Source organism: Lissotriton vulgaris, chromosome 5, assembly GCF_964263255.1.
Source record: "Lissotriton vulgaris chromosome 5, aLisVul1.2, whole genome shotgun sequence".
NCBI lineage: Eukaryota > Metazoa > Chordata > Amphibia > Caudata > Salamandridae > Lissotriton > Lissotriton vulgaris.
The window spans coordinates 1177465888-1177486920 of record NC_141693.1 but is presented as its reverse complement, the minus strand read 5'-3'; the positions used below and the strand labels follow the sequence as shown (position 1 = coordinate 1177486920).

Sequence of the window (21033 nt, the reverse complement as noted above, 5' to 3'; positions counted from 1 at the left end):
ATAGCTGTCATCTGAGCGTGGATTATTCTGTACCTGAGGAACAGCTGTCAGAGCCTTATATGGTCTTTGTAGTACCAGGGGTAGTGATGCTGCTTGAGCCACAGTCCTTTATTAAGTGTGCAACTTGAAAGATAACATGGCTGGTAGGGAGCTGGGCACATGGTGGACATCTTGATGCCTGACCCCACTAATCGGTATAACCCAGGGTAGACATGTTGCCTGATGCAAGACCCCGTGTTGACAATAAAACCCAAGTAAGAAGCGTTGCTGTCTGTGGTATGGGTTTGAAATAATTGTTTACCCATTGGTACATTTCAACACCTCATCTTTTAGCCGTTGAAGAGTTGGATTTACAGAAGCTTCATCGAGGTGCTGAAACTGTCACTGTGGAAAACGTTTTAAAATGAGTTTGCACACAACTGAAGATAATGTCCTGGGATAGAAGTGCTTTTGTGGTACTTATAAAAAGGCTCAATGTATGCATTTATGCATGAAAGTAACAGAACATTTGTAAAGGAAAGGCTACACCGAGAAACAATGGCTGTAATGGTCAACTGCAGCTAATAGAGAACGAGAATGAGATGCTTAACCTGCTCCAATGGATTTACGATGCAGAGCGTTAGGGGTTGTGACTTGAAATGTGGAAGGGTGCTTTGTGCAAGCATAGCTGGGTTTGTAGGTTCACGAGGTGGAATTGGTCTAGTCTTCACTGCTCCTCATGAGGGAGATTATGTCTGCATGAGATGCCTGGAGGCAAGAGTGTACTGAGTACAGTGAAAGCCAGATGAGTAGCCCGAAAGTTAGCCATTTAGGTAAGAGAGTGGACAGAACGGCGATGGATTTGAAAACCAAAGTAAGATTCTTCCATTGGCTTTCACCGCTGTCAGTCATTTTGTCATTAGAACGAACATGAGTTGTAAAGATGATTATTTGGTCATTTAGAGGGAGACTACTTTAGGAGGGCCACGAGTAGGACCATGATTAGAGTGCTTCAGTAGTCCTCCTTAACCATGGTGAATGCACTGAGGAGTGAGCTGACAATGTGCGAAAGGAAGGTGGGGGTACATGTTCTTGATACTATGCTCTAAGAATCTAGCTTTGAGAGAGAAGAAGGAATCTAGAGCCATCCTGGCATTGACCACCATTGACCAGAAGGCCCATTTACAAGACTCCAAGGTCACTTTATCGAGATGACAGCATGCAATGGTTTAAAATACACCATAGCCATTGTCTACCTGTTTCTAAATGGGTTGGGACTTACCCCACCTGGAGATCAGATAGCCTTACTGCTGGCAAACTATTGTTGATGAAGCTGATACCCAGATTTGGAACTCCAACTAATATTAAGACAGATTGTGGTACTCATTTTACAAATTGTGTTTTGCAAATAATATGCACAGAATTCCAGATAAATCAAAAGTTCAATTGTACTTATCTTCAATCTTGAGGTGTGGTGGAGAAGGGCTAGTGGAACTCTCAGAAACAAATTGCCCAACATGCATGCTTCAACTAGTTTAAAGTCGTCGGACTCACTTTCTCTTGTTTTGATGAAATCCAAAAGTCCAGTTTTAAAGCAAGATTCAGAGTGAGGAGCTGTTACTGTGTAAGAGCCAAAAGCATGAGTGGCAGTAGGAAGAATTAGACTCTGTCCCAAACAATGAGAAACTGCGGTTCAAAATTCAAGTTACTTGACCCCTCGGAAGACGAAAGGAGTTTGCAGTAATTTGTTCAGACAAGGCTTGGCAAGACTCAAGAACAAGTTCAAGCTCAAGTCTAAGTTCTCCAGATAGTAAAGACAACTTAACAAAGCCTGCTGGTAAACAGAGTAAAGCTAAACAAGGTATTCAATGTAAAAGAACTTGCAAAAGAAAGTATTGTGAGGCAGAAAAGCTTGAGAGATAATTGGACTTTGAAACCAGTGGGGTGAATCACCTGTTTCCAAAAGGTCAACGAGAAGGAGAGTACCAAATAGAAAATATGCTTTACCTGAATGGTGAAGAATTGGAGTAAGAGAGTTACATTCCAGTGAATCACTGTCAGTACAAATTTGAGAGGGAATCTGTGAGTAGAACAGAGACAGAAGACGAGCCACCTTAAAATGATAGAGACTATGAAGTCAACATTAGATCAAGAAAAAGTTGTTGAACAAAATAAAGACAAATCATAGACTGAAATGAACTGAACGTTTGAGGTAAAGTAGCAAAAATATGATTTAGAATTTGTTTTGATTGTAGTTTTAAAGAAATAAGAATAAAAGAAGAAATCTATTATTGTTATAATCCAAAATTGTGTTGACTTTGTATTTTTGAGCCTCGTGATAATTTTTTTGTCTCAAATAGAACATGGATTATGTTAATTTTTAGGATTAGTGATAATAAAAACAATATTATTAGTCTTGGTTGGGTTGTTGTGCTTACTGACTCCAGTGGGACATGTCTCTGTTGAATTAACTACTGTTAGGAATTTATTAAAATATGATATACTATAGCATAAAGAGAACTTAGTGAATTTCAAGATAACATAATAAAATAATTCATGAATATCTAAATATTATGCCGATTTAAAGAGTGTTTTGTTTGTGCTTTTCTTCCTACCTCTGCTGGTGAGGGATTAACGTATGTTCGATTTCCTTTGCCTTGTCATGTAATGTGAATGTTGCTATACATAATACTGATGAATTTCTATTTCTTTATCTAATGGATTTCAATGTGTCTTTAGAAGATTTACCTTTAAAAGAAGCCAATAGAACTGTTAAATATATAATATCTTTTTAGGGTAATTACACAAAAGAAGCATGAAATTAAAATTACTAAACAGGGTTATGAATATGTTGTGAATAGTGAAGAACATAATTTCATTAGAAAATATAATGAGAGAGGAGTAAGAGATTGGGAAGAGGAAATGTCTATAATGGACCAATAAAGGAAGAGGAGGAAGTTCAAGCAATCAGGGGAATTGTAAGTGCACTACTCACCAGTGAGGGTCTCAAGGCGCTGGGGGGAGGGGGGATGGGGTGGGGGTTAGCCGCTCCATTCAGTCGAAAAGACAAGTCTTGAGTGTCTTCCTGAAGATGTTCAGGGAGGGAGAACCTCTGAGGTCAATCGGAAGCTCGTTCCAGGTTTTGGCTGTGATGTAGGAGAAGGCTCTTCCACCTGTTCTGACTCTGTGGATGCGTTGGGTTTCGGCAAGGGCGAGGTCGGTAGATCAGAGGTTTCTCTTGGGTGTGCAGAAGGAGATTCTCTCATTGAGGTATTGGGGTCCAGTGTTGTGGAGGCATTTGTAGGCTTGGGAGAATATCTTGAAAGTGACTCTCCTCAACAGGGAGCCAGCAGAGGTTCTGCAGGTGTTGGCTGATGTGTTTGTGTTGAGGGACGCTGAGGACGTGTCTGGCTGGGGCGTTCTGTATGGTCTGGAGCTTGTGGAGCAGAAATGTGTTGATCCCGGCGTAGAGGGCGTTTCCATAGTCCAGCCTGCTAGTGATGAGTGTGTGGGTGAAGGAATTCCTTGATTCGGGGGGGGGGGAACTATTTGAAGGTCTTTCGGAGGATGCAGAGGGTGTTGAAGCAGCTGGAGGTGACGGTGTTGACCTGTCAGGTCATGGATAGGGAAGAGTCGATTACGATGCCGAGGTTTCGGGCGTGCTCCGTGTGGGTGGGAGCGCTGCAGAGGGCGGTGGGCCACCAGGTGTTGTCCCATGCAGAGGGGGAGGGTCGGAGGACGAGGACCTCTGTCTTCTCTGAGTTGAGCTTCAGGCAGCTGCTGCCCATCCAGGATGCAACGTCCTTCATTCCTTCCTGGAAGTTGAGCCTGCTAATGATAGGGTCTTTGGTGAGGGAGAGGATGAGCTTTGTGTCGTCGGCATAGGGTACTATGCTGAGCCTGTACTGTCTGACGATGGCAGCGAGGGGGGGCTATGTAGATGTTGAAGAGCGTGGGGCTGAGCAGTGATCCATGGGGTACTCTGCGGTTGATTTCCGTGGGTTCGGAGAAGAAGGGTGGAAGTCTGATTCTTTGAGTTCTTCTGGTGAGGAATGAGCAGACCCACTCGAGGGCGGTTTCTTGTATGCCGGCATCATGGAGTCTGGTGCTAACTGTGTGGTGGGAGACAGTGTCAAACGCTGCAGAGAGGTGGAGTAGGATAAGGGCTGTGGTGTGTCCTTGGTCAAGGAGGGTGCGGTTGACATCGGTGGCAGCAAGTAGAGCAGTTTTGGTGCTGTGGTTGCTGCGGAATCCGGATTGGGAGGGGTCGAAAATGGGGTTTTCTTCAATGAATTTTGTTAGGTGTTCATTGAGGGTCTTCTCAGTGACTTTGGCTGTGAAGGGAAGGAGGGTGATGGGTCGGTAGTTCTTGAGGTCCGTGGGATCCGCAGAGAGCTTCTTGAGCAGGGGGTCTGACTTCTGCTCATATTCAGTAGTCGGGAAAGATACCGGTCTTGAAGGTGGCATTGATAGTGTGTCATAGTTCTGGAGTGATGGCAGTGGCTGCTCTGTGGAAGATGTGTGGTGGGCAGGGGTCCGTGGGACTCCTGAGTGGATGCCTTTCATGGTTGAATTTAGATTGCTGAATTTGCATCCTAGGTTGAGGATGAAGCAAGAACAAAAGGGTGAATTTTGCTTGGTGAGAAATAGTCCTTTGAAAGGTGGTGAAGCTAAATATGTGGAGGAAGAAAGTGTGAAGAAGCTATGAAGTGAGTGGGAAACATTTTTTGAGTGGAAAGACAATAATCTATTATGTTTGTGGAAAGATAACCTATTTAAATTTGCTGCATAACTGGATTGGGTCTTGTTATCAGGCTTTAGTGTTTTTAAGATTCTACCATATGAGTGAAATGGATTGTGAAATTGGTGTGAAAAGAGTGAAGCAGAGTTTTGGACAAGTAATTTTAGATATATCAGTTGCTATGATTTATTCTGCAGGTGTGGCATTGAATTATGCAAAAATTAGGAGTCTATCTTCTCTAGTGAATAAACTTGCAGTAGATACAGCCCGAACCTTGAAACAGATTTATTTATTATTTTATTTTAGTTGTTTATAAATAAGGCTCCCGGTTTTCCGTTTAAATTGAGTTTTACATATCAATACAGACAGAAAAATAGTTTTCCTCCGTCTGTATCTATACATAGAAACAGAATAATACGACCAAATTGGATGCTGAGATTTGCTCGATCCGTGCTCCAGCCCAGGGTTGCTTACCCGTGGTTGCCTCCCCATGCCCCTCTTCCTGATTGCCCATGTATGCCTGCCCACTTTAACAGCTGCTGGGCCATTAATCTTTGGTAGACGCAAGAAAGCATTTCCTAGGAGCTCTTGCCTCTGACCTGCCCACCATAGCCCTGATGATGTGCCTGTAACATCCTTTTAGCCAATCAGTTGATCATTCATCATCTCCGGAGCTCTGGCTTTGTAGCGAGCGCTGCGCCAGCACAGAAGTGAAAAGGTGGGGGTGGAGGTGAACTTGTATTTCACAGTTTGCACCTCTACAGCACTTTGAGGAGGCGGGGGATGGGGGATGGTGTTAGCAGCGTGAGTACCTTGCGCAAATGTAGGACTGGCAGAAAATGAATGTGACCCAAAAAGGTCAGAAAGTCAGGTGGCATAAACACATTAGGGAAATTAGGCTGCATTAGCTTTGGGATACTTTCAGGCCTTAAATTGAAATTTATTTCTGAAATGAGAGCTCACTGCTTCCGAGGCGGTAGTTTACCCTCTCAGCTGTGGATAGTCAGCGCGCACCACAGAGAGAAGCATGGAACGGACAATAAGGAGAACAAGGCATTCAACATCTGTAATATATGAAGAACGTAGACAGCTCTTTCATGCTATCTTTGGCCAGGTCACTGAAAGTGCACATGTGCACTCATCTAAATTCTAAATGTGTTTATTATGGCCTGTGAGAGTGTTTTCAATATTGTAACACAGCAGCAGCTGACACTAATATTACTGCAAGTAATCTCTGTGACACCCTCCCACTTCACATATGCGAGGTCCTGTTTTGATCTAACAGAAAAAAAAATTTGTGGAAGTTGAATGAAACATGCACAACATTGGTCTTCCAAATGTCTATAATGGACTCTCACACAATGTATTGTGTTTACTTAATTTGGAGCATATATACATATAGTTAAACCTATAACAACTGTGTACACTGCCTAGTTATAAAAATGTGGAAAAATACTAGTTGAAGCGTCTTTTTTTGCTTGCGACAAAAATAAATGCGGACATATACAGATAAAATGACAAAAAAAATTGGATAAATACAGACGGAAATGTTAAAAAAATAAAAACCATAAAACCGGGAGTCCTATTTATAAAGCGCCCGAATCACCCCATCAGGGTATCTTCACGCTCAAAGTGCTATAGGGCTTCAGGAGAAACTATATTAGAACAAGGTCGCTTTTAGCATTTTTCTAAACTTCAGGTAGTCAGATAAATACAGAGATGATGGCTATTAGGGCTATGGTTATGCCGAACTGCTTAGCATTGGATATTCTCCTGGTGAAGGAAGGCGGAGCTTACAAGGTAATAAAGGCCAACACCTGTTGCACATACTTTCTGGATAAAAGTAGGGTTATTAATACTTGTTTTACTAATATTACTTATATTTCACGCGAACTTCAATCTTTCAAAGAGCATGGCTTATGGGAAACTACATTCCATGTTCAGTGGGTTAGGAAAGGGTTTTAGTAAGGTTTGTGAGCGAATATATAGTTTTCATGGGAGTAAATTAAGAATGATCTTACCATCAGTATTAATTATAATGATTTTCTCAATTCTCCTTCTTTTCTGAAATTTTCTAGGCACATATTTAAAAAGTGTGAAAACAGAAGTAATTTCTGTAATCTGAAGAAGAACGATCTGTGGATAAATAAAATAATCAGAAAAGCTAAATCTAATGGGGCGCCAGGCCCGAATGGTATCCCTCAAGCGGCGTACAAATATGCACCAGAATTCTGGGGTCCACGTCTGGCCGATCTGTTTACGTCTGGCCGATCTGTTTACTGATGTGCTAACTTGCAATAGAGTACCTGAAAGCTGGCAAGGATCCTTCTCATGCCAATCTATAAAGGTGGCGAAAGATAAAATCCGTCTAACTATCGTTTAATAGCGTTGCAGGACGTTGATGCAAAATATTTTGCATCAGTTCTTTTGAAAGACCTGGTTCCTTGGACAGGGGAAAGAGAGTTGATCCCTATTAACCACACAGGGTTCAGAAGGGGGATCGGCACAACATCAAATATCCTATCCATAATTATGATAGCGGAAAAGTGCATGAGCAGCAAACAGGACCTGAACCTGTGCTTTATTGATCTTCAAGCCGCTTTCGATAGTGTAGATCGAAACCTATTATGGACGAAACTGAGAACATGGGACATACCAGAGAGTATCCTGAGGGGTTTGCTGTTATTTTATTCTGATACCTGGACCCAAGTCAAAATAGGGGATGGCTCACGGCTGTCGAGAAAAGTCTTCCCATCGATTGGCCTTAAACAAGGGTGTGTCCTTGCGCCTCATTTATTTAATCTTTTCATTTCAGATCTTTCTGGCCATTTAAATGCTTATAACGCACATCCACCGAAACTAGATGAACTACAGCTCACACACCTGGCTTACGCTGATGACATTGTTCTCATGAGCCTAACGAAGGTGGGCCTAACCAAATTAGTAAAAGAACTCTCGGTTTTCCTGTCATTAAACAAACTGGCCTTAAACGTCAAAAAACCAAAAACAATGCTGATAACCAAACGTCGTGCCTTAACCGCATCCGCGCTCAGAGAATTCTCCTCCTGTGCTCAGATTTTCAAAATCCCATGCTTCATGACGAGCTGGGCTCGGCATCAGCGTGCGAGGAGGCTACGCCATGACGAGCCCAGCTCGTCATGAGCTTGGAAGGGGTTAAAACATGATATTTGGTTAGATGGTAAACCGTTGGAAAAAGTTTCAAATTACAAATATCTAGGCTTTTTTTTTATAGATGACAAGCTTGATTTAATAGACCAGAAAAAATATCTGATGCAAAGAGCAGGAGCACTGATATTTGGTCAAGGTACCCTGGCGAAGAAATTGGAAGGTCCATCATTAAAACCTCTTTTAACAGTGATGGCCAACAAGGTACTTCCAACCCTGACATATGCAAGTGTGGCAATGCAGGGAAAGGACGCGGACTTATTAAACAGCTTAATAACTAAAATCTATAAAAAAAAGTTCTTCGACTACCTATCATGTCCTCACAAGCGCAAATGAGACTTGAATTTGGCTTAAAAAATTAGAAGCTAGGCAGACTATATTCATACATTAAGGTGTGGTACCAGATCAAGCAAAAAGCAATCGACAATAATCTTAATACCTATCTACGGCAATCAATCAATCAATCAATCATGACACTTGTATAGCGCGCTACTCACCCGGAAGGGTCTCATGGCGCTTGGGGAAGGGGTCCGCTACTGCTCGAACAGCCAGGTTTTGAGTTGTCTCCTGAAGGCGAGATGGTCCTGGGTCAGCCGAAGGTGGACGGGGAGGGAGTTCCATGTCTTGGCCGCCAGGTAGGAGAAGGATCTGCCTCCGGCGGTGGCTCTTCGGATGCGTGGTACGGCGGCGAGGGCGAGGCTGGCAGACCGTAGCTGGCGGGTGGGCGTGTGGAAGGTCAGGCGGTCGTTGAGGTACTTGGGGCCCAGGTCGTGGAGAGACTTGTGTGCGTGGGTGAGGAGCCTGAACGTGATCCTCTTGTTGACGGGGAGCCAGTGCAGGTCCCTCGGGTGGCCGGAGATGTGGTTGCATCGGGGGATGTCCAGGATGAGTCGGGCGGAGGCGTTCTGGATGCGTTGGAGTCTTTTCTGTAGCTTGGCTGTGGTTCCGGCGTAGAGGGTGTTTCTGTAGTCCAGTCGGCTGGTGACGAGGCCCTGGGTGACCGTCTTCCTGGTTTCGGTCGGGATCCATCGGAAGATCTTGCGGAGCATGCGGAGGGTGTGAAAGCATGAAGAGGAGACGGTGTTGACTTGAGTTGAAATCACATAAAAAAATCAAAAGCAAATCAATTCCTTACTTACGCATTGGAGGTCACTTGCTCAATAGATCTTTGGGATAAAAATCTGCCATTTCCGGCATTAAAGCAGGCACTAAATAAAGTGGCCAAATTTCACTCATTGGTTACGGACAAAGAAACTTTTTCCCATCGTTCCCATTCTTGGGCTGTGATCAATGGCTATAAATCACTAACGCTAGCTTCTTATCTGGAAACAACGTATTCCATTTTTATTAAGAAAAGGCTGATGGCATTGAGATTTGGTAAATTTCCTACCTTGGCTGAGGAACCTGCTTGGAAACAGCATGCTGCCGTCACACGCCGATTATGTGGTAGCCCCAAAGAAGATCTAATACACATAATTTGTCATTGCAATATGATGACTAAGGAACAGATATACTTTTTAAAGCACATCTTTTGGACTGAGAAACTACGAACATGCAGATCCGCCATTATTGGAGGCCTGAATGCGACTGCCCTCAAATACATTGCAAGTTGGTTAAATTTTTGCAGGTATTCGAGAAATGTCTAAACAAAAAATAAAACTGGAAGATTTTAACTGTTAATGAACTTCTCTTTGCCTGACTGTTGATCTTGATTAGAAGGATAATCTAGTTTTAAACCCCTGTTTTTATAAATTGTTTTTTTTCCTTCTTTTTTAATGAGAATTTTTAATATTTTAATAATTGTGTGATGTAAATCAAATTGTTATGGTTTTAATTAACTGAACAATAAATATTAAAATTTCTGTGGAGAATGAGATGGAGAATATCTAGGTTTGTGTCTTCAATCAGCTAAAGATGGCAGAGGAGAATTCCAAAAAGAAGCAGAAAGTGATGCAGACTGAAGGATGTACTGCTCAATGGAGTTAATAATTGGTTTTAATGCTTATAAGATCATTAGAGGGGGGAACCGTGGGATCATTTTCCAAATGTATATTTTTGTGCAATAAGTAATAATAAACAGAAATAATTGTTATGATGTATCTAATACGCAAATGATTAGTTAACTTGATTATCAACAAATTAAATATGATGATGGGGGTGTGTATATTAATTTCATTTAAGTGTGCCACATTTATGTAAAAATACCATATTTGATAAAATGGATGCTATTTCTATAAATCGTTCTTGTATTCTCCCCAATGTGCAACTTCTCTCCGCACAGGCTCCACAGAGAGTAGACTGCTTATCTGATGATTTATTCCTACAGTTATGAATACAAAGCTTTCAATTTGTTTTCAAGTGTTCCCAATGTGTTGCAACATTCAAGGTCTTTCCACCATATTCTTGCTATGTAGACAGGTCCTATTCATTTGTGTGAAATGATATTGTTATAATGTGTCAGATTTTGTTTGAACATCTCCAGATGGAAGTAGCACAGAAGAAAATGTCTCCTTAAAATGGATAGTGCAATGAGGTTCACATTTCTGAGTGGTTAAAGAAGTGTTACTTACGATCAAACCATGAGGAACTTGCTGTTTTAACTGATTTGTTACACAAGAATTGTGTATAAGAACCCTTGGATATGGGGGTGAGCCAAAAGAGCAATGAAGACTTTCCTATTCTCATGGGAATGTTAGCTGAATCTTTAGTTATTTTGCTGCTCATTTGGGACTCGGCATGATTTCTGATGTCTGACTATTCTGTATAACTTTGAAATGTAGCTTTTATAGCATTTATTCTACATCACTTGATTTTGAGATTTTAATAATAGCACTTTTAATTTTTCACTGATCTAGAACCTAATTATTGAGTGGTCCCAGCTAGTTGTTTTTGCTACTCTGCTAAATTGATTATTTGGATCATGCTTATTGTGCATTTATTTCCAGTGGGTGAACTGTATGAGGTCAATTTTAGGGGGTTACAAATTCTGGGGTGTTTTAAATATTAGGGAATGATTTTGCTTGCATGCCTTCTTCTTGTTAGGCTGATGCAACCAGCCTTCGAGATATCTGATCTGTTTTCGAGAAGCTCCTTTAATATGTATTTATTGATGGGGTTTTCAAATGTTTGACACTAGGAGGCAAATTTCATCAATGTTGGGTTTTATTTCGGCCAGGCTTGTGAGCTGGGGGAGCTAATAGCTGTTTCATAAAGCCTTTTTGCTCTGTCTTCTGTTACATTTTAGTTCTGTCTTGGCAGTGTAAGCCAATCTGCATGACCTATTGTTATCAATTCTTTAACATATACTTAGAGTAAGCTGTACCTCTCTACCCCATAGGAGTATTAACCTTACACCTCATGCCATTAGCTGTTTGCTTTATTATCCCACCTTCTATGGCGTACTTGCATTGCAATGACTAAGGGATGATTTAAATCTCATTGTACACTAATTCATCAAATGTTAACTTATTTATCTAATAGATGCATTGCTTTCTTTGTCACTGCAGTAGGCTTCTTTTTTAATATTTTAGTCAGGACTCAAAATGCAACCCAGACCTTTTGTCATTTCCGATACTTCTCTACTGGGTGGTCCATCTCTTAGGTGCTTGCGGCTGTGGGATCTTCCTTCTTTGTATCAAAGCAGCACAGGACTGTGTGATGCCTTGTGAATGGTAAATGTGTAAATTCGCAACAGCACTTTGTGACTTGCTCTAGTGACGGTGGTCAGTTCAGTTCTCCATTCTGTTTGGGGATATTTCAAAGATTTGGGCTTTTGAAATTGTGAGGAGCTATTCCACTGCCAAGTCACATTTCCCTCTAATTTTAAATGGAATGATGGTTTGGGGTAATTTTGTGCAGTGTCCAGTGTGTGGATTATGATATGAACCTGGTAGGAGGTGGTTAGTGGGTGCCGGAATCCACACCCTCCTCTGTGCCACATTGCTGTAGGTGCCGGTGTTGTGTTGCAGTAGATACACACACAATAGAACCACAAGATTATCATAGTTAAGGGTTCATGCCTGCTCTGTGTGAATTAAGGGCTACTCTAAAATGTCCTCGGCTATGGGGGCCATGGATGGGCCCACTTGCACCACATGTATTTGCCACAGGGCTTGGTCTTGCCTCTGTTTAACACACTTGTGTTTGGACGTGGAATGTGAGGCTTTGGAATTGCTTGACCATGCAATGAAAAATGCATGTGTAGGAATCTCAGGTATCAGTGGCAGTGCAAAGCAGCCCTCAGATCAGGGCTTTATTTTGGAAATATAGAAGTGCAGGTAATCACTATTTAGAGTGCCTGGCTGCTCCTGAGAAGGGCTGGTACTCTGCCCATTAAATGTATTGCAGTAGTGCTGGGAAGTGCAGGCACTCTCACTTACAAATTAAAGAAGTGCAGGTAGTAGGTACTACGTACTGGACAGTTTCTGCCCATTTAAAGAACTGCCTCAGATTCATTTCTGTTTTTTCTTCTTTTTGACTTCCTTTATGTAAAATGCCCCTCTGCAGCTTCAGATTCATGCCCACCAGTTTTCATTCGTGACCATGAGTGAATGGAATACTGGACATTGGGTGTGATCCATTCCAATCCGATCTCTTTTGCATCCCCTGGGACTTGCAAGTCACAGGGTTGAATCCAGCAGAGTTCATTCAGCCATTCATTTTTACGGAAGTCAATTAAAGCAGTACTGGGTAATCCATCTGCGGCTCCGTGCATGAAAGCGCCTCTGAAAGAAGTGCTACAAGGCACTTTAATAATAGACTTGTTTTTATGTTCCCTTGTGTTTTTACTTGTCTTCTGGGTATTTGATAAGCTCAGCATGCAGGCATCTCAGACGGCTGTAAAATTATTTATAATTTATCCACGGCCTGTTTCAGAAAAAAATGAAATTTGTGCGTCGCACATTTACCAACAATTCCTGCATGTTTTGAGGGAGCTGCAGAAGCTTAAAAGCACTCATTAGAAATGGACCACTTTATTTCCTGGCTCATTGTGACTTCCTTTCAATTATTATCTGCACTGACAAGAGTTTGATGGAGTAAACGTTCCACTCGAGTGCGGTTTCGTGTATAACTTTTCCTCTCATTTTTAAACTCTGCGGGAAAAATATTTTTCCATGTGATGGAAGCCCCTCTCCCAGAGTCATAGGACGCCATTTTGTGCGGCGTCTCCGGACTCCAGGCGGTGTCCAGCTTTACGCTGCCCTCTAGGCGGGTGTGTGCTTGGCAGATACCCTTCCTTGGGAACATACCCGCCCATGTCAGCGAAGTTTCCACACTCTTTTCGCACACTTCCGCCACCGTTTGTGGCCTAACATTATTGTGTCTTTGTTTTTCAGCTCTATAAAACGCTCCCTCCCCGTGAGGCATTGTGGTTACTTGAAGTTACAAGTGGCAACCAAAAGCAAACAAAACTGACTAGGACCGCACTGTAGCATTAAACAGGTAGATGCTTCTGGGGGGATGCTCATGTGCAGATACTGTATGTACTCAGGAGAAATAAGTCCGTGGGTTTTCATGTGGCAGCGAAACAGATGCGTTTCTAGACGTTTCCTGAAATTCATAGACTCAATGGTGGCATGTGAAGTCATTGCGAGTGTGTGGGAACACCCACGGAGCTGTGGCCAGCCACAGCCCCTCCCTTAAGAGAACCTTACCACTGCTAAAAATCCCCCCCCCCCCCTTCTCATCCCCCAACTGGTTTTCCAAGGTTGGAAGTGGAATTTGCGGTTGGAAAGTTCTCACTTTGAGTTTGTGACTCTGCACTGCAGACCTAGATCCAGGCTGCTGCGGCTGTAAATCGAACCTGCGGTGTGAGGCGCGCGCACCCCCAGGGCACCTCTGGGCTGGGCTCTTTTACCGCGGGTTCTCCAAGTGTCCGAGTGTTATTGTTGGCACGGCCCTGCACCTCCGGGGCGTATTTGGGATGGGGCCTGTGGTGCGCTACTTGTAAACTAGTCTTTATGTTCTGTTAACGCATGGAATGCAAGCAGTGGAGGGAAGTGATGCTTCTCTGTTTGCATCCGCATGTTTACATAGTTTGAAAAATGGCATTGGGTAATTTTGAAGACCCGGGGGCTTATTTACAAGCCCCTTGCGCCGCCTGTGCGTCACAGTTAATATGGGAAAAAGGTGACGTGCCGGCAGCGAAAGGATCTTGTAAATAAGCCCCCAGTCTTTTGTTGTTCGTGAACAGGTGCAGTTGCGCCAGTGAGAAGCTCGGTGTGCCGAGCTCCCACTGACGAGAGCTGCGCGTGACCCGCATGTTGCAGGCTGGCCTCCCTGCAACTCATGACACAGAGCTGGGTAGTAATGTCCACCATCTGCATCCACTGAACTACTCAGCCTTTCTTTATTTACTAACTGATGAAATGAGTGCCTCTGAGGAGGGCTGTACTTCCCATTAGCAGCTAAATAGACCAGCCTTTCCTTATTTGCTTTTTATAATTATGATTTTTTTGCAGTTTTATATAGCTCAAACTTTGCACAATGGCATTAGCGCGCTTTACATGACAACTAAATTCTGTTACACGTTTTTGGGTAGAATGAGATTAAACAATTTCCCCAGAATCACGGGATCATGAGGCTGAATCGGCTCAATCTTTATTTGCGGGTTGATGAAATGAGGACCATTGAGCTGGCTAACAACGGTCACAAGCATGCTGAACCGGCTCAACCTCTATTTACATGTTGGTGAAATGAGGACCATTGAGCCGGGGTTTAAAGCTCATCGGCATGCAGAATCGGCTCAATCTTTATTTTCATGCTGATGAAATGAGGACCATTGAGCTAGCAGACAACGGTCACCAGCATCGACTCGGCATTTTTGATTTACCTGTTGCTAAAACGAGTACCAGTGAGTTGAGTAGCAATGCTCCTGAGCACTCAGAGTAGATACCGGATGTCTATAGTCACCGGACGATGAAATGAGTACCACTGAGCTGGTTAGTAATGATAATCAGCACGCTCAGATAACTTAGTCTTTCTTTATTTAAAAGTTGATTAAACGAGAAGCATTGATGTAGGTAGCAACACCCTCGGCACTGCCGCTGAACCGAAGGCTGTGATTAGTCAGGACCGTCGGGATGCTGGCGCTCACTACTTTTGTTTGTTCCTTGAAAGCATGCAGGTCGGACATAGAGCGAATGGGACAGTTTCCCTGTTTCTACATCTGTGTTTGGGCGAGAGTAGGGGTAGGATTTGATAGCCTCATTGTTCACATTCTGCGGGGCGTTAACCACTGTTAATTGCCCTTCCCCATATTATGCGCCCTCTTCAGCTTGGAGTGGTCAGTGTCAAGGTGCGCAGTTAGTACTTCCTCGGAGGGCATTAACCAGTTAGCTCTTTGAGCGTCATACAGGGGCACTTGAATTTGGCGTCCTCGGGAGAAAAATAGGTTCATTTTTGGCTGTATGAAGAGATCATTTTATAGTTTATGGGACTTCTTTCCGTTAACATGAAGCCGGCTTCCTCAAATTTAGAGCACTTTGCAGACCCAGAGTGGATTGTGCACGTATAAGAGAGGTGGGCGGAGTTTGGGCGTGAATGCTTCTGTGCTGAGCCTAGTGTGAAACTGCTGGGGTTCACTAGGCGCTCTGTAGGCACTGGAAGCCGACGCCGGATAGTGACTCTGACAGATGAATTGGGAAACGTGTGCTTTAATACCGGCTTGGTGCTCTGCACATTGTGTGATACTGGGCACATTGTTTAGCGCTTCGGTTACGCTCTTTACCAAGGAACAGCAGCTCTTCGAAACGTGCGCGAATCTGGAGATTGGCGCTAGATGTCTTGCCGTTTACTGCTGGATCGTATGTCATTCATATGTCATTCCCAACTTCTGAAACTGTGTCCCAGCGGTTATTATATGTGTAACTGAACGAGCAAATCCTAGCTCTACTGCTTGTAACACTAGACTTGGTGTGTGATCTTAGGCACATCACTAGAACTTAAAGGCTTTGAATCAGTCTTTGTAACAATATTACCCGGCTCAAGGTTGCGACGTTATTCCATCTCGCAGGATGGTAGGGAGAGATGGCCCCTAGGGCATGCCTGACGAAGGTGTGTTGTATGCATCAGTCGCTCTCATGCACACACGCATTTTAGCACCCGAGTTGTGCTCCTGTCTTAGTCGGGCGTGAGGTGAATAGCAATTCGCCTCGGCAGTGAGTTTAAGTAATGCTGATAAATTTGAATGACACATTTTTGCACCCGCTCTGTCTGCGAATATGCGCAGTGATTGCGTATCGAGCCCGAGTCTCGAATGCTTGGAAGCGGTAGTTATGGTTCACCAGGCGCTTCCCTCCGCAGCCTCCTGGGGGCGCCCGGTGAGAAGTAGAGCAGGGCCTGTCCCCTGCATGGATGCGGCGTAGGGCCCGCTGCCAAGCCCTGGGACACAAGAGGCTCGGAGGGCTGGATCGTGATTGGGCGGCGGGGTAGAGGCGTGCCTCTACTCGGGTTTCAGGCTGGGGGAGTGGAGGTTCGGCCTCTAGTCCCAGACTTGGCCCAGACCTCGGAGAGAGCCGGTCCCCATGGTCCCCTGAGCGCCTGCCTCACCGCTGGAAACTTTTTCAGCAACTTTAGGAACTTTTGGAAACTTTTCAGGAGTGCTCTGAAGCTGCCATCTCTTCTGGGATCTTGCCGCCCCAACGTTTGAAGCGTGTCCTGCTCACTGGATCTGGACAGCTGTTGGCAGACGCGGCCTCGGAACCAGGGACCAGCAGTTCTGCATCTCCCAGACTTGGAGCTTTAAGCCCCGGACCCCATCACTTTGCCATGGCTACCTGAGGATCCCGCATTCCTGTCGGTTTCCCGCGGAATAGGCTCTTGGATTAGCAGTGTTTTCCCTTTCCATCAGTTTTGGGGGGTGTCGGGCGCGCCCCCCACCTAACTCTGGATAGAAGCACGTCCTGCACCTCGGCCGCCCCAGAGGTGGGGGCCAGCACCGGTCTTCGTCCACCTCCACGCCAGGTAAGTGTGCCAGGCTATGCCAGTGGGTTGCAGTGCGCTGGTGCGCCCAGCTCCGGCCGAGAACCGGTTCTGTGGCTGGGAGGAGGGACAGCGGCGCTTTCTTTACGCTCCCCTGCGCGCTGAGGAATTTCTCGTGTTTCTTACGTCTTGTGCCCGCAGCCGGTTGGCTGGAGTCTCCAAGGTGTGCCAGAGCCGGCGGGGCGAGGGGCTCACGGGAGCCTGTGCGAAGGGAGCCCGGCTCTGCGGCTGGGCCCGGGTGAAGTGCGCGCAACTCCAGGCGCAGCACAATGCGCGCAAAGCGAAGTTTGCGCAAATTCGTGAACGTTGTCCTAAAAATAGCTCATGAACAGTTGTACCTTTGTTTTTTTAACAATGTTTTGTTGAGATGAAAAAAAACATAGTCGCCGCGTATTTTGCAACATTTGAAGTAAAGTCAAGTTTACATTAAACATGAACCTATATTTTCCGATAAACATAAACCAATGAATGAACCCGGTGCGCCTGAAAACGTATTTATCGTTACATAATTCGTAATTTGTCCAGTTAGGAGCTATGCAATGTCAACCTAGCTTGAATTTTCAAGTTGTACACTGTAGAGTTACTATTTGTTAATGTTTGAGCTTGTCTGCTGTGCAGTATTGATATAAATGTGATGTTTTGGGCTATACAACTGCGATTGGTTTTTTTCTTCCAAGTTACAGTCGAAACGTATCCTACCTAGTTCTACTTTAGGCGCTATGAGATCATGGTTTATTGACGCTACCGTTATCCGATCACATCTTACCTCATTTCGAAATTGAGTGTCTCTAGACAATCACGATGAATCGAGAATCCACGTTATTTGCTGGAAGTTGGAAAGTGTCTACACAATGACATCAAAGTTCGAAAATGGGCGCCGTGCTGCTACAACTCGCCTGCATTCCAAGCCGAAGTATGTAATGGCAGTGTCACTGTGCTGGAAGCGATGTTAGACAAGCACAACGTGCACGAGTTGGATATTGTAGGCTAACGCACCCTTTTTTCGAAACACTACTTCTGTCGGAGTTTGGAGCTGTGTTGAATGTGAACTTGTAGTGTACGATTGTGAGCTGCAAGCCAGACTCAAAGAAAAACATGTCGTTTACCAAAACACGAAAGTGCGCTTTTCTCAAGCACACTGAAATTGATGGGGGTGCCGAGTGCTGTGCGATGCAGTTCTTGTGTGTTGTGACTTATGATGTATCCAAGTTCACAGTGTGTGCTGCACGTGTAACTGAAATGAGTTTGTGGTTTCCCTAAGATCTGCAGTATACCAGCATTCGGTCTATACGTTATTCCAAAGAATAGCGCTGCATAGCCTGGCCTGCATCTCTAAGCACTGTATCTGTTTACGTTCTATGGGACATTGGCACAAACAGAAACGCGTCTGACCCACGCACTCTTCTTTGCACGAAACACAGAGTGGGGTTGTTTGGAGGGTTGAGTTAGGCGCCTGTCGCCCCGGATTTAGCGCCAAGAAGTGGATACTGAGGAACTTTCAGCAGGTGATCATCAGATGCTTTACAGAACCCAGAGCCTCCACGTGCCAGATGTGGGGCGATGGAGCGCGCGCAGGCAGCAGGGGCAGCGAGTGACACCGAGCTTTGTGATGCTGTACAAGTTACAACATCATGCTATGTAACTGTTGGGTGAATTTAGATATTTTTGCCCTTATTCTTCGATATGTAAATGAGTTCCTCTTCCTTAGCATTTGTCTTACTTCCACGAATCTTTTTAATTAAGTTTTCTGCAGTTTCACTGGGTCATCTTTGATAAAGTAGCCATACACGCATCAATGTTAAGGACAGTGTGGCTCACACATAAATATAGACGCAGGTGCGAAATACTTGATGAGGTCCCCTCCACTTAAGGGGGTCGTGGCTGGGATCAGCACTCGGGGGACCCCTCCACTTCAGGGGGTCGTCTCTTCATGCGGCTGGGATCAGCGCTTGGGGGACTCCTCCACTTCAGGGGGTCGTGGCTGGGACCCCTCCACTTCAGGGGTCGTCTCTTCATGCGGCTGGGATCAGCGCGTGGGGGGGGAGTCCTCCATTTTAAGGAGTTCGGCCTGTTTCTGTTCAAATTATGTTTTTTCTAGAGGATCTTGGGGTCACTGTAGCTGTGCTGGGGTGCTGCGCAGAGAAGCCTCATCTTCTCAGCGCTTTATTACCCTCTGGTTCTCCGCGGTTCCTTCCTCACGAGTCCCGAGGGGAAACGGGGACTTGAAAGGACTATTCTATCCGTTGCTGGACCTGAAGCCATCTCTTCGGCAGTGGTACCCACGCTATCCTTGGCGGAGCAGGGAGTGCGGAAGGCGGTGCAGTCCGAGGGGGCACTAGCAGGCACATCCTTTATTAATACCGTTTTTTCTTCACTTTTTGGTAAATTGTCACGAACTTACTGCATGATGACTATCAAACTGTCACCACACGGTGACCCTCCTGAGAGAGGGCGGTTTAGGGGCTCTATGCCACACGGATGCGACCCATCCTACCTACAGTTGCATGTTTGGTTGGGTAAGCCTGGTACGTGACGCATGTGCCGAAAGTAGTCCCTGGTACGCGGTACATGGCAGGTGTGGGTAAGGATGCTCCCGGCACAGGAGTGCGCGTGGCTGAGGTTGCCCGTGGCGCAGGGCACTGCGCGCGCCACGGGCTTCACGTGGCGCGTGGGAGCCATGACGGGATGGGCTGGGGGTGCACCGTGTGACTGACGGTTGCGTGCTCCAGAGCAGGCCGCGTGTGGCACGATGGCTCCGGGTGCACGTGGCACGGTGCGGCAGTAAGCATGGTCCTGGAAAAAATGTTTATGTTACAAGGATTGTACTTGGCACAGGTCTTCATGTGGGAGATGGGCAACAAGGAACAAAACTGCACTTGGCAGAGTGTGCCCCTGGGACAGAGCTGCATGTGACAGGTTAGTCCCTGGGACAGAGCTGCATGTGACAGGTTAGTCCCTGGGACAGAGCTGCATGTGACAGGTTAGTCTCTGGGACAGAGCTGTATGTCACAGGTTAGTCTCTGGTAAAGAGCTGCATGTGACAGGTTAGTCCCTGGGACAGAGCTGCATGTGAAAGGTTAGTCCCTGGGACAGAGCTGCATGTGACAGGTTAGTCTCTGGGACAGAGCTGTATGTCACAGGTTAGTCCCTGGGATAGAGCTGCATGTGACAGGTTAGTCCCTGGGACAGAGCTGCATGTGACAGGTTAGTCCCTGGGACAGACCTGCATGTGACAGGGGAGTAGCTCGGACAGAGCTGCGTGTGACAGCGGGAGTCGCTGTGCATGTGACAGGTTAGTCCCTTAGACAGAGCTGCATGTGACAGCGAGTGTCGCTGGGACAGAGCTGTATGTGACAGATTAGTCCCTGGGAAGGAGCTGCATGTGACAGCGGGAGTCGCTGGGATAGAGCTGCATGTGACAGGTTAGTCTTTGGGAGTCGCTGGGATAGAGCTGCATGTGACAGGTTAGTCTCTGGGACAGACCTGCATGTGACAGGGGGAGTCGCTCGGACAGAGCTGCGTGTGACAGCGGGAGTCGCTGTGCATGTGACAGGTTAGTCCCTTCGACAGAGCTGCAGGTGACAGGTTAGTCCCTGTGTCAGAGCTGTGTGTGACAGCGAGTGTCGCTGGGACAGAGCTGCATGTGACAGGTTAGTCCCTGTGACGGAGCTGCATGTGACAGGTTAGTCCATGAGACAGCTGCATGTGACAGGGAGAGTCCCTTAGACAGAGCTCCATGTGACAGGCTTTGACAGAGCTGCATGGACTGGGGGGAGTCGCTGGGACAGAGCTGCATGTGACGGGGGAGTCCCTTGGACGGAGCTGCATGTGACAGGCTTTGACAGAGCTGAATGAACTGGGGGGGAGTCGCTGGGACAGAGCTGCATGTGACAGGTTAGGCCACGAGACAGCTGCATGTGACAGGGAGAGTCCCTTAGACAGAGCTGCATGTGACAGGCTTTGACAGAGCTGCATGGACTGGGGGGAGTCGTTTGGACAGAGCTGCATGTGACAGGCTTTGACAGAGCTGCATGTAACGTGGTAGTCCCTTGGACAGTGCTGCATGTGACAGGTTAGTCCATGAGACAGAGTTGCATGTGACCGTGGGGGTCCCCAGGACAGAGCTGCATGTGAAAGGGGGAGTC

The 21033-nt window shown here is 45.6% G+C and overlaps 1 protein-coding gene across 7 annotated transcripts in view; it reads left to right on the top strand.

Annotated features, from left to right (window-relative positions):
* Positions 1 to 16390: 16390 nt before the first annotated feature.
* The window catches only part of FGFR2 (fibroblast growth factor receptor 2), a 99119-nt gene continuing 94476 nt past the window's right edge, over positions 16391 to 21033 (top strand). For 3 of the 7 annotated variants that reach the window (XM_086922947.1, XM_086922946.1, XM_086922944.1), the window contains exon 1: positions 16398 to 16870. The gene's annotated coding sequence lies outside the window, so the exon portion shown is untranslated. Of the gene's footprint in view, positions 16871 to 21033 lie in introns of all 7 variants that reach the window. The other 4 variants (XM_086922943.1, XM_086922942.1, XM_086922945.1 and 1 more) reach the window with 3 other exon arrangements.